Source organism: Vulpes vulpes, chromosome 1 (assembly GCF_048418805.1).
Source record: "Vulpes vulpes isolate BD-2025 chromosome 1, VulVul3, whole genome shotgun sequence".
NCBI lineage: Eukaryota > Metazoa > Chordata > Mammalia > Carnivora > Canidae > Vulpes > Vulpes vulpes.
The window spans coordinates 176,271,025-176,283,980 of NC_132780.1; the positions used below are offsets into that span (position 1 = coordinate 176,271,025).

The following is a 12,956-nucleotide window of genomic DNA, read 5'->3' on the forward strand; positions in this document are numbered from 1 at the left end:
GCCCCGCCCCGCCCCCGCCCCCGCCCCGGGCGGGCCGCTGGGTGCCCCGGCTCGCCCCGCCTGGCTCGGCGCGGGGCCGCAGGTCTCCTCCGGCGCTGGCGCCCGTCGCCTCGCCGCGCTCGTGCGGTCCCCGCCTCTGCCTCCGCTGGCGCTCTGGCTCTGGCTCCCTCTCGCTCCAGTCCCATTTATGAAGCGCGGTCCCATCACGTGTTAATGAGCCTTTGTCCTGCCCTGGCAGCGGCGGCGGCACAGACCCCACGAGGGGACCGCGCGGGGAGGGACCCGCGCACCAAGCAGCGCGGCGCCCGCGGCTCCAAACTTTGCTGGCGCGGGGGACCCGCCGTGGCGCCGGCCCCGGGCGGAGGGGACCAGCCTCTCCGGCCCGCCTCACCTCCTCCTCCTCCCCCTCCTCCTCCTCCTCCCCCCGCGCCGCCGCCGCCTGGTCCCGGGGCCCCCACCGCCGGGACCCGGCTCTGCTCCCGGATACCGCACACCCCGGCCGGGCCGACGAGGGGCTCGGGCCCGCGCCGCCCCCGACCTCGGGGCCATCAGTCACGCGCGCCCGGGCTGCGCGCAGCGCCAGCACCTTGCGCGGGGGTCACGTCTGGGGCAGCGGGCCGCGCGGGAAGGGAGAGGGGGCGAGGGGGCGAGGCCGAGGCGCCCCGGGCCGTTCAGCCTGCCCCCGGTCGCCCCCGGTCGCCAGAGTGAGCCAGGCCCCGGGGACCGCGGCGCGCAGCCCCCGAGCAACTTGCTGCCTTGCGGTGGCCACGCGACCACCTGTCCTCCGGCCTCGGGGCACCGGCGGGCTCCGCGCTGGGCGCCCTCTCCAGCCCCCCGCGCCCCCCGCCCCCGCCCCCGCCCGGCGCGGACCACTCGGGCGCGCCCCACCCGCACGCCCCGGCTGCAAACAGTTGGGCTCCGTGGGCGGCCGGTGCTGCGCCTCCTGCGCCTCCCTGGACCCAGCGCCTCGCACCTTCCCGCACTAGCAGGACCCCCCCGCCCCCGCCCCCACCCCCACCCCCACCCCCACCCCGCACTCCGGGACGGGCGGGGGGCGCACGGGACTCGGGGGCAGCCGCCGCTGGCGCCTGGGGAGCCGCGGTGCGCCCGGTGGCCGCGCAGGAATTAGGGTACATGCTCGTTAATTGGTTCCACTATCAGCCGCCGTCTGCCTCCCGTGTGCACGGATCAAACCTTAATTGGTCTTTACATTTATCATGGTGAATTGCGAACCTACAAACAAGCCCTAGTCGCTGCTTCAGCAGAAAAGGCGCCCCCCCCCCCCCCCCCCCGGGGCCCAGGCGGAGCTGTGGCAGCGGCGCCGGCGGGGTTTAGACATCTTTATCTCTGTGAGGTCGAGGTCGAGGGAGAGGGAGAACTGCACGGTTTCCACCTGATGGAGGGAGCCGCGTCACTCAGGGCCCGAGAGCTTGGTCCGCTTCCCGGCCCTCCTCTCCGTGGTTGCCTCAGCGTTCATTTCATGACAGCTCGCCAGGGATCCAGCAAATTCTAGCCCCGCTCCTCATTCTGCACCCCACATTCCTCCCCGCCCACCCCGGGCAAGGGCCCAAAAGCACTTGTAACATCTGGGCCCCATATTCGGACTATGTAGCAAGAATCCGGAAAAGGCAGCCTTCGAAGGAAAAGGGGAGACTAATGGGGAGGAAGCCCAAGGGTGGAGGGTCCAGAACCCTAAAGGGCATAAGTAAGTGCCTTTTGGAAACATCAGGCCAAGCACAGGTTTCCTGCGGAGAGCTATTGAGTCTTCCTAAATCTCCCCAGATTGCTTTGGGTTAGAAGTTATTTCCCATTTCCCCATAAGGGAAATAGCCATTTAAGAATCCACCTCTGAAATGATCGATTTCCACGAGGTAGGTACATGGAACAGGTCAAAGACGAAGATCTGATGGACCCATTAGTCGATGGAAGAATAACTGGCACGTGGGTAGATGCGGGTCGGGCCGTGGGCATTGAACCTGATGCTGGTGCAGGCCCTACCCACAGCAGAGGAAAGCAACTTCAGCCTACCTCCCCCGGGGAGACAATTTCATTTAAAGATGTGAAAGGCCAGTAGGGAGGCTTCAGCATCTGTTGCTTCTGTTTTCTTTTAGGGGTCATGGTTGTTAGGTTTTTTCCCCTCACCTGCACCCTTGGCAGGAGGGCAGATTCACAGTTTTGCCCTCCTTGTGACTCCCAGACTCTAACTTCCCAAGTGAGCTGGTGACTGGACACCAACCTCATAGTGTTGCCACTTCCGTGTAGCCCAGGTTCAAATGATTGCTAAGCCATTAAAAGAAAGGATCTAGGTGGGTCTTCTTGTTGTGATGAGCACTTCTTTCAGGTGACAGGAGAGCTCCTGGAAGGCTTTCCAGCAACAGGCTTTCACATGGGAGCGGTCACTCTTCCCTGGAGGCCGGTGATCTGTGTTCTTGGGGTGGCCCAGGTATTTAGCATCCCTCCCATACACAATTCCGACACATCCCAGGGTACCCCTTATAGGAGGACATTCTTCCACTCACCAACCTACCCCTGTGGTTTTCAATATCGAATCTGAAGGTGGAAACCATTTACAACCTACCGAGGGTACTCCATGGAAATGTTGTATCTCAACTCATTCACACCAACTTTTGCTTTTTCATAAAGAGGAGCAGTCTAATTACCTTAAGGGTCTCTGAGTCATCCTGAGTTTCCTTTGAAAGATGGTGAGTTTGTCCCCCCCCCCCCCCCCCCACTGGATTTTATGAAATTCCAAGCAGAAACCTGGGATCCAAATAGCTTAAGTCTATCTACTGAGTGACTCACTGAAGTGACCTGCGGACAGAGCCAATCATTAAGAGTCTAATCGAGTAGTGACTCCAGCAGCTATAACTATTTGCCTGTGAGTCTGTTGTTGTTCAGGGCTGGGCGAAGGCTGGAGCCTGACAGCTGGTGAATTGTACTGCCTTTCCGTTTAGAGCTCAAGGATAATGCTCAGTAATGGAGTCAAAATTTGACTTGTGACCTGGCATTTTATCACCACATGTGAATGCTCTGTTGAAACGGAGTTATTTTGTTTTCTGAAAAATGCAGTTCTTGTGGGCATGCTTGTACATGTTTAAAACTGAAAAAAGTCTGTCCTGGGCCCATCAGGATGTTAGAGCCCTCAGTCAAAGAGCAGCTAGACTTTTCCCTCAGAGCTGGAAGAGGAGCAGACGGCAAACAGCGTGAACTCAAAATGGGTTTTAATGCCTCAGAGTTCACCTTATGCAAGGGTCAACTTTAAATGGGGCAAAATGACTTAGTTTCCACATGTGGTTGGCCAACCACGATACTCCTGAGACAGCAAGAGTGACAAGTGCAAGCTCTCAGCATCCGTCTTAGGAGCATCATGTTTGAGGGCGCTCATTCGTCCAACGCAAAGGCATTGGCTGGTTCTCGGTCACCACCAACCCAGGTTGATTTTGAACCCGTGACCGCCTGGAGAAAGGGTATGGCAGCCCTTTAACGGGCTTCACTGGTCCCTGCACTGCTACATGTGAGGCTTCTCGGTTGTTAGTTCTTTATCCTTTTAAAATTAGAACAGGGCTATGATGAGCCAATTTACTGCCGTTCTGTGTAATTTAGGTTATTCACTCAGTGAAATGTAGAGGATGAGAGCACAGTTAAGGCTGCGTATTTCAACTTCAAAGAAAGATCTCAATTTATTTCTGCCAAAATGTTAATAGTTATACTGGACATGGAACATTAGAGAAGCGTGCCCGGCCTCCCTGAGATAGCTGTTGATCCAAAAGGAGCTATACCTCGAGGTTTCTTTTTTTACTTATGGTTGGTCGTGCCTCTCTCCCACTCCCCACAGGAGTGGTCTGTTGGGACTGATGAGTAATGATTTCCTGGTTTGGGAACTGGCGAAGCAAAAACATCCCTCTCTCTTAGAGTTTTAAGAGTTCTATCCAAGTTTGACCCTCGTGTTTTCTTTGGTATTTTCACTGTGACGCTCACACCACAGGGCTGGAAGGCTGGCTGATTGAAGACATTTTTGGGAATGATATTATGACTGCACGATTTCATTCTAATTCGGAGCATTGCTTTAGAGTTTTGACAGCTATTATTGGTTCTCCTTTGAGGCAGTAAAGCATTTTGTTTTGCAGTGCCTCTGCATTGCCGGATGGGAATTTGTTTCCTCGTTCCCAGTCTAAAGGGTAAGTGTCAGCAAGCCTGTGGACGGACAGACGTGGCTGGGGCTCTGTCATCCCAGGCTTGAGATCTGGGGTGCTCGCTCACAAGACGCTCTACCAGTGATGCAAGTAACCTGAAGAACCTCCTGCGCCACTTCCGCATGTTACTCAAGAGTTACAAGCTGGAGATGAAAAATGACATTCTTTCTTACTCCACCATCAAAAATAAAATCTGGTCTAGGTGCAGAAGCTGGTTGCCAGGGTAGGGAATGAATGGGTGAAGAAGGGAGGACGATGGGCTTCCTTGACCTTGGGGGACACTGCGTTATATCAGGCACAAAGAAAATCACAGCCGCTTCTCAGTGATCTTCCCATAAAACTAAACACATGCTCATTAGGGCGGTTTTTTTCACCTTCTCACCTTCTTTCATTAAACCCCACTCTTTAACGTCCCAGCTGAGCAGCAGCAAAGAAGGCTGAGAAATGACAGGAAGGCATTTTTCCTTTGTTCATATGTTTTGTTTTGTTTTTCATCACCAAGCGGAGGATCGGTAATGAGGAGATGGATCATCCTTTCATTTCAAACCATATGAGGAGTATGTGCTAACAGATAATAAACAAACACATAGTGCAAATAAAGGGAGTGAGAAAACAGGTTAATAAAGCTTTTGTTCCCCCCCTCGCCTTGATTAAACACTTGCAAAATAGTCATCAAAACTCTATAATTAAAAAGGCTACAAACATTCTTTGTCTAAATATTTTACTTTTTTGAAAAATGGGGCAAGCCGCAGTATTAGAATGTCAAAATATGGCAAATAATGAAAAAAATAGTACTAAAAGACAGGTACTTCTTAGTCACTGGGACTGCCCCCTTTTTTTTTTTTTTTTTTTTTTTTTTTTACTGGGACTGCCTTCTGAGTGAATTCTTTTCCTAATGCTCTTCATGGTTTTCTCAGCTTCAGGTAGGACTTTAAAAAGGAAAATGTCTTTCTATCTCGGGTTATAAGGATGAAATGAAACAATAATCACAAAACGCCCATCCTGGTGCCTGGAACTTAGGCTCTCACTAACTGAGAGTTCTTTTTATTTGTCCTGCCACTACTGCCATCCTGTAGCTGCATCTGTATTAAATATCTGGAAAGGATCACAGTATGGCTACAGGATATTTCATTCTTAAACCAGAGGGCGGGCAGCTGATTTGTAAACAAAGTGCTCACATTTTGAGGGTTTCTTGGGGCTCAGCTGTGACTTCTTTGCTGTGGCGCCCATTCTAAACACATGCCGTTGATTATCTGCTTTACACAGAGGTCTGGGTGTCCTGATACCTTGAGAAGTCCCCATTATCTACTCCCTGCAGTTCACTAGCTTTTCCTTGAGATGCAGCTGCCAGTAAAAATGAGAATTGGCAAAAGCCAATGGGGTATATGATTAGTCTGTGGGTTTGTTGTCTTATCTGTTGTATCCAAAACACATTAAAGAGACAAGTAGAGTTCAGACTTCATTGTTTCAACAGCATTGAAGGACTGAAAGTATCGTATTGTTTTCTAATTCCTGTTTAAAGAACTATGGATTTAGAGAGGACATAGGTGAGGTTTGCAAGCAGAACATCCCCCCTGGCACTGATGACCAGGCTGTAATTTATCATTTCTAGACCTTACTTTTCTAGTCTGGGAGATGAAAATAACACTAGTCTGTCTAACTTGTTTTTTACGCAGTCTTCGAGAATGTTTAATAAGATAATAAAGGTAGAAATACGTTGGAAAGCTTCAAGAAAAATTCGACGAAGGATTTTATTACCATTAATAATTTATCTGATGTAATGGTCCACTGATTTCTCAGTTGTATCAAATTACATGGAATATTTTAAATATTCTCCTCATTTTAAGAGATAAAATAAAAAATAATAATAAATAAATTATGAATCTTAGAGCTTTGAAGGCATTGACTTTGTACCCAAGGCCCAGGGAAGAGCAAGTAGTGTGCTAATAACCAAGTTGCAGACTCCTAAGCAAGGATATTGGATGTATGTAATGGGTGATTACATCTATTGAAAGGAATTTCAGTTTGAGGCATGATGGTATGCCTCTCCAAGCTGGTACATTGGCTGATCTACTGGTTGTTTTCGCTACTGCATGCTACAAATTGTTGCCCACTGGGGGTTACTTTTTCAACTCAAGGAGACACAGTTTCCTTATACATAAAAATATGGGAAAATGTGCTATTTATTATTTCTTTAAAAATATCATTTCCTTCACAGTGCCTGGGTGGCTCAGTCAGTTAAGTGTCTAACTATTGGTTTCAGCTCAGGTCATGATCTCATGAGCATGGGATTGAGCCCCATGTTGGGCTCTGCACTCAGTGGAGAGTCCGCTTGAGATTGTCTCTCTCCCTCTCCCTCTGCCCCTCCCCTGTGCACTCTCTCTTTCTGAAATAAATAAATAAATCTTTAAAAAATATATGATTTCCCTCAAGACAGGTTGCTGAGTGTTAAGACTGCACAACTCCTACTTTCCCTTTAGTAGCTATTGAGCAAAACAAGGGTAACTTTATCTCTATGTAGTATGTGTTTCCCAAGCAAGGAAACTGGGAGGGTAGAAAGTTCATTTAGAAGCTGTTAATTGTTTGTCACATGTGATAGCAAGTGTCAACTCAGCACAGCAGTCCAGAAAAAGAAATAATGTAACAATTTTGTCCTGTCAAAATTATTAAAGAATAAATGGGGGGAAATGAACCATCAGTAAATGTCATTTTAAAATAACTCCAGTTCTCGGGTATCTGGGTTTCAGTTGGTTGAGTGTCCAGCTGTTGGTTTTGGTTCAGGTCATGCTCTCATGAGATTTGATCATGAGATTAAACCCCCATCAGGCCCTGCCTCAGGGTGGAGTCTGCTTGAGGTTCTCTCTCCCTCTCCCCATGCCCCTTCCCCTGCTCTATATCTCTTTAAAATAAATAAATAAAATCTTTTTAAAAATTTAAATAACTTCAGTTCTGAAACTTTCTATGATGATCTGTTATAAGGAGAATCCTAATGTCAAGACGACACCTCCAGTGGTCTGAAATATTTTCTACTCCACTACCTTCTAGAGGAAGGCTTTCTTTTCCCTTTCTCTAGTTCTTTCTCCCTTTAATAGATGTTTTTATTAATAAGGAACCCATTGGGTGGGTGGATGAGAGATATAGAAAAAGAAAAAGAAAAAAGAAATAAGAGGAAAGTAGAAAATAAAAAAGATTACTCCAGAATATCTATATCTCTTAGTGTCCCTGAAGTACTAAAAATGAGAAGCTTGAGATGATATGTGAAATTTGTGGTCTGATACTTTGCCTACTATGAAGCTCAGCTTTCATAGGCAGCCCCTGAGGTCTGTTTTTGGAGAATTCCTGTCATACTCCCTAGGGTATCTCCCTACTAATTCATTTCTGCTCTGAAAGGCCTCAGAGTAATGAACTGGTTTAGGAATAACCCTGAAAGAGCACATTGAGACAAAGCATGGATATTTAATTTTATTTGATTAAAAAATGATTCACAGATAATACAATGTCAAGACGACATTTTTTTTTGTGACATCACAATAATATGTTGGGGCTAACGAGATCAACTGTTTGAGTCACTGAAGCAAGCCATGGGTTCAACACTCAAGTTGATCATTTCATTCTCAGGACTTAAAACTTCTGTTTTAATAAAACTAAAACATGCTCATCATAATGAAAAGCTATGTAATAAAAAGTAAAAAGTCCAGGTCTCATCCTCCTACTTCCATCTCTCAATTCTTTACCTAGAAGGGTTTGCTATTAAGAGTGATGTATATCTTTTTTTTTTTTTAGAGTGATGTATATCCTATTATACATTGTTGGTATATATAATTGGTTGAGAGAATAAAAGGACAAATTCCCAGAAATGGAATTTTGGAGTGAAAGTTTTGTATATTTCAAACACTGACAGAAAATGCCAGGTGTATACTGAGCCCTTTATTTTATTTTTTTAAAGTTTATTTTATTTATTTTAGAGAGAAATAAAACAAATATTTTACTTATTTATTTGAGAGCACAAGCAGGAGGAGCAGAGGGAGAGAGAGAGAAAGGGAGAGAATCTGAAGCAGACACTGCACCGAGTGTGGAGCCCAACACGGGGCTCAGACTCTCAACCCTGAGATCATGACCCTGAGATCACAACCCTGACATCACAGCCTGAGCCAAAACCAAGAGTAGGCCACTCAACTGACTGCACCACACATGCACCTCATACTGAGTCCTTTAAAAGGACATGATCAAGCCCTATAAACACACAGCTGGAGTGACGTGAAAACTCAGTCTAGCCCCATCTTTAAAACAGCACTGGGTTAACTCAAAGATAATAGACCAGTACTGCCCTTCAAGGGCTTTGGAAATTTATAGGGGAAGGGATGCACTCTTGTCACCATGGTTGGAAGGGTAGAATAAAAGGCTGGGATGTTAGACATACTGCAATTCATAGGGCAGTTTCACACAATTAAAAACTGTCCTGTGTCTCATGCAATTTACAAATGTTTTTGTGGGCATTCATGTTGGTGAAGTGTCTTTATTATTCTGGGCCCAGAGCCTAACTACATTATTTATGTATAAATCCATCCAAAATTCTTTGTTGTTTTTTTCTTTGTCATGTTTTTAATACACATTGAATTTTCCAGGAATACCACCACCATCTAATTTGAGAGTTAAACATTTTGAAAAATTGCATCACTATGGCATTTATGCCCTTAATCAACAAATCTTTAGCTTTTACAGAATATTTATATCACATGACTTGCTTCCTTTTGGTTCTCTTTTATACTTTATTAGGGTGTGGTGTTAGGTTTTTTTTTCCAAAAAGCAGGTATGTAGTAAATAATATTATTTATAATTTTATTTCACTTCAGTTAAGGTTATAGTACAAAATATTCATTATTGAAAAAAGGCACTTGTGTCTGACAAGGGTGAAACCCACTGTTCTTGGGAATGTTCATGTTTCCTGGCTTCCAATTCTCAGACAATACTTGACTTGCTCAGGCTCTGAGATCCTTTCTTCACCCTCCAGGGCCCTGAACCTACAGGTAGAGTGTTAGTTAAATCTTCTACAGCAGTTCCAGAGAAACAGCCTAATCAGGGCAATTTTGTCCAATGTTCACCAAAGGGACAGGCAATTTGTGGATGAAAATGCTTCTCTCTATTCCTAGGAGAGAGCAGATTGGTTAACCTTGTGACCACGAAGCATGCTGATGAGCAATAAAAACATGAAGATACGTACTTCCTCGAGGACTGCCAAGTATCTGAGAACATGTATCACTGGTCACCCAGGGGATAAGAAGCTACATGGATTGGCAAAAATTCTCCCCACTACTATAAGTAGGTTAGTAGTATGATCTTCGCATATAAGCAGAGAACATTGTTGTTGCTACAATTACTATTTTCAGTTGAAAATACTGTCATAGATTTTTTCTTATTATAAAAGTACCAAATGCCTACTGTAAAAATTTACTTATAATCTTGTTACTCAGAAATGCTTATTAGTATTTAGTGTGTATTTATCCAAACTGGTTACTCTACCCATATATATAAATAAGTATGTGCATATTACAAATGTGGGCAATGTACAATCTGACTTCACTTTAAAGGGAATACATCACCTAAAAGTACATATTGGATATTTATGTAATTGTGTCAGTGACTACTGCTACTGTGTTAGTTTTTACCTTTGTTGTTGCTTAAAGTCCATCTCATGCTTATCATATTCTAAAAATATTTAACCATGATTTTCTTATAATTTCTATAATAGCCCATTTTTAATGCAGATAAAATTTCTTTCAATTTGTTACACTCCACTAGAACATGAGCTTTCATATGATGGTAGGATTACTGTAACCTCAAAGACTAGAATAGAGCCTGTTAGGTAGATGCTCAATAAAAGTAAATGGATTAAATTATGTATCTATCTATCCCCCCCAAATATAAGATATTACATGTATTATGTAGGAACATAAGGAATATATTTCTTTTATTTCATATAAGAAAAAACTTTTTGGGGGCTCTGAACAAATTCATATTGTATGGAGCTGGTTAGGATTTCATCAGAGAAAGATAAAAGACTGGACATTCAAGGCAGTAACACCTTGATATCTCATGGCCTGTAATCTGACCCTCAGCTCTGCATGATAAGAAATACCATCTCATCATTGGGTCCTTAATTGATCTAGATCTTCTAAGAGATGCCGTCTTATGGTAACCAAACTCACAAGAGAATGATGTACATAAGCTGAAATGGTGATGAAGGGTGAGTGCTGCACACTTGAGATTCTTCTTATCAGCACAATCTCTCAGTACATAGGAATAAGTAATTTAAATTACTCTCAGAAGGTAGTTGGAAGGCATGGGAAGAGAAGGGAAGGTTCATGACCTCACCAGCAACTGTCATGAAGCTAAGAGAGGCTAACACACACATATGCATCACAAGAACCTACTGAGGGAGTGGAGCAGCCCTGTCAGCTGCTCGGGGCACCTGTCTCCTGAACCACAGTGACAGAATCAGCCCTCATATAGTCACCCCACGTTGGTAACGGAAAAAGAACATATGTAAGTAAACTATGAAACATTAATAAAGTGAATACTCATGAACATAATTATCCAACTTAAGAGTCAGTAAATTTCTAATACTTTAAAAAAATGTGTATTTATACTCCTCTCCTATCCTATACACTATCTCCACCATCAGAGTAACTGACCTGAAATTTGTATGATCGTGCCTTGTTTTTTTAAAAATAAATTTTATCACGTATTTATCACCAAAATACTATCTTTAGTGTTTATAAAAAATGACATTGCATTGTAGATTGCTTATTTCATTTAGCATTTTGTAGATACATTCACTCAAGTTTTTTTTATTAGCTGTATTTATTTTCACTTCTAAATGGTCTAGCTTTGTGTGAATATATGCAGGATGCTTGTTGCTATAAACATTCTTATAGCTGTCTCTAGATCAGAGATATGAGTTTCTAATGGATAAATATGCCTAAGAACAGAAATGATGGGTTATAGAATATGGGCATATTTGAATATGCCGCTATTTCCAAAAATGCCTGTACACTTTATTCTCCTGTCTTCACTTCTGCTTGCATCATTCACATCACCATCAAAACTTGGTGGTGTCAAACTTTCTATTTTTTTTTTTTTTCTAATTTGCTAGGTATAAAGTTGTATCTCGGGATCCCTGGGTGGCGCAGCGGTTTGGCGCCTGCCTTTGGCCCAGGGCGCGATCCTGGAGACCTGGGATCGAATCCCACGTCGGGCTCCCGGTGCATGGAGCCTGCTTCTCCCTCTGCCTGTGTCTCTGCCTCTCTCTCTCTCTCTGTGTGACTATCATAAATAAATAAAAATTTAAAAAAAAAAAAATAAATAAATAAAAAAATAAAGTTGTATCTCATTTTGAGGCAAAACTGGGTTTGGTGTTTCCTATATAGGAAGATTTTTAAACTACTGTTTCAGTTTTCTTCAAAAGGTTACAGACATTTCTGGCTTTCTCTTTCTTCCTCTTTGGGTTGATTAAGTTGTATTCTTGCAAGAATTTGTCAATATCAAGTTGCCAGGACAGCCCCAGTGGCCCAGCAGTTTAGCGCCGCCTTCCGGCTGCTGCGGCTGCGGGTGTGATCCCGGCGATCGCGGATCAAGTCCCACGTCCGGCTTCCTGCATGGAGCCTGCTTCCCTCTCTGCCTGTGTCTCTGCCTCTCTCTCTCTGTGTCTCTCATGAATAAATAAATAAAATCTTAAAAAAAAATGTATATCAAATTGCCATAAACTTACCATATGTAAGTTTATCTTTTAAATTATCTACCATTTATCTTTTAAAGTTCTAGCAAATTTGTATTAAGTCTGCCATTATTTCCTAGTATTATTTATTTATGCCCTATTTCTTTTTTCCTTGATCATTCCTGCAAGAGGTTCATTTGAGAGATATTCAAAGGCCAGAAATTTTTTGAAATTCCACAAAGAGCTTCAATGTGCCAAATCATTGATATTTGCTTTGGTGCAATTATTTTTATCCAAGAATTTTCAACTGGTCAATCAAATTACTATTACACAGTATGCTTGTGCTACGAACAGAAAACCTGTTATATTTTTGTTTGTTCTTCCTCTTTTTTTCCTTTCTTCTTTTTCTTCTTCACTTTTTGATGTAAAAGAAATTTTTCCTATTGGATAAAATAATTTTTGGATTTTTTAATTGTGAAACTAATATGGAACATAGAAAAAAATTGGGGGTATAAAATGAAAAACCAAAATCTTCCTCGTTGTCCCAGATCCACTATCTCTAGAAACAATCTTCATTTGTTGTCTCTTGTTTCCTTTTAAAGACATATTATATTAAAAAAGACATATTATACATATAGATGTATCATCTTAGTTTTTACACAATCCTGATCATATTATTAGTGTGATTCTTCACCTTGCTCTTTATTTAATAAGAGATCATAGAGATTTTTCCTTATCAACAATTGTAACTTTATTTTTATGTCTATCTAAATAATTTCATTAATGTCTGCTCTTATCTGTATTATCTCCTCCTATATACTTGACTTTATGTTTTTCAACTTCTTGAAAGTTGATGCTTGACTTCTAAATTTTCAGTCTTTTATTTCTAATATAAGCCTTGAAAGCTATACATGTCTTTTGAAATATATGTTTAGTGTATCCCATAGGTATTGATATATTGTGTTTTCATTTTTTAGTACTTCCATGTGTTTTAAAACAAATTTACATTTTTCTTTCTTTTTTTTTTTTTTTTGCACTGTGACTTTTTA

At 43.3% G+C, this 12,956-nt stretch overlaps 1 long non-coding RNA gene across 2 annotated transcripts in view; it reads left to right on the plus strand.

The window, feature by feature from the left end:
- LOC112908383 (uncharacterized) overlaps positions 1–12,956 on the plus strand; it is a 37,022-nt gene that overhangs the window by 655 nt on the left and 23,411 nt on the right. For both annotated transcript variants that reach the window (XR_011997063.1, XR_003232916.2), the window contains exons 2-3: positions 4,128–4,178; positions 9,344–9,516. This is a non-coding gene — a long non-coding RNA (uncharacterized lncRNA). The remainder of the gene's footprint in view (positions 1–4,127; positions 4,179–9,343; positions 9,517–12,956) is intronic.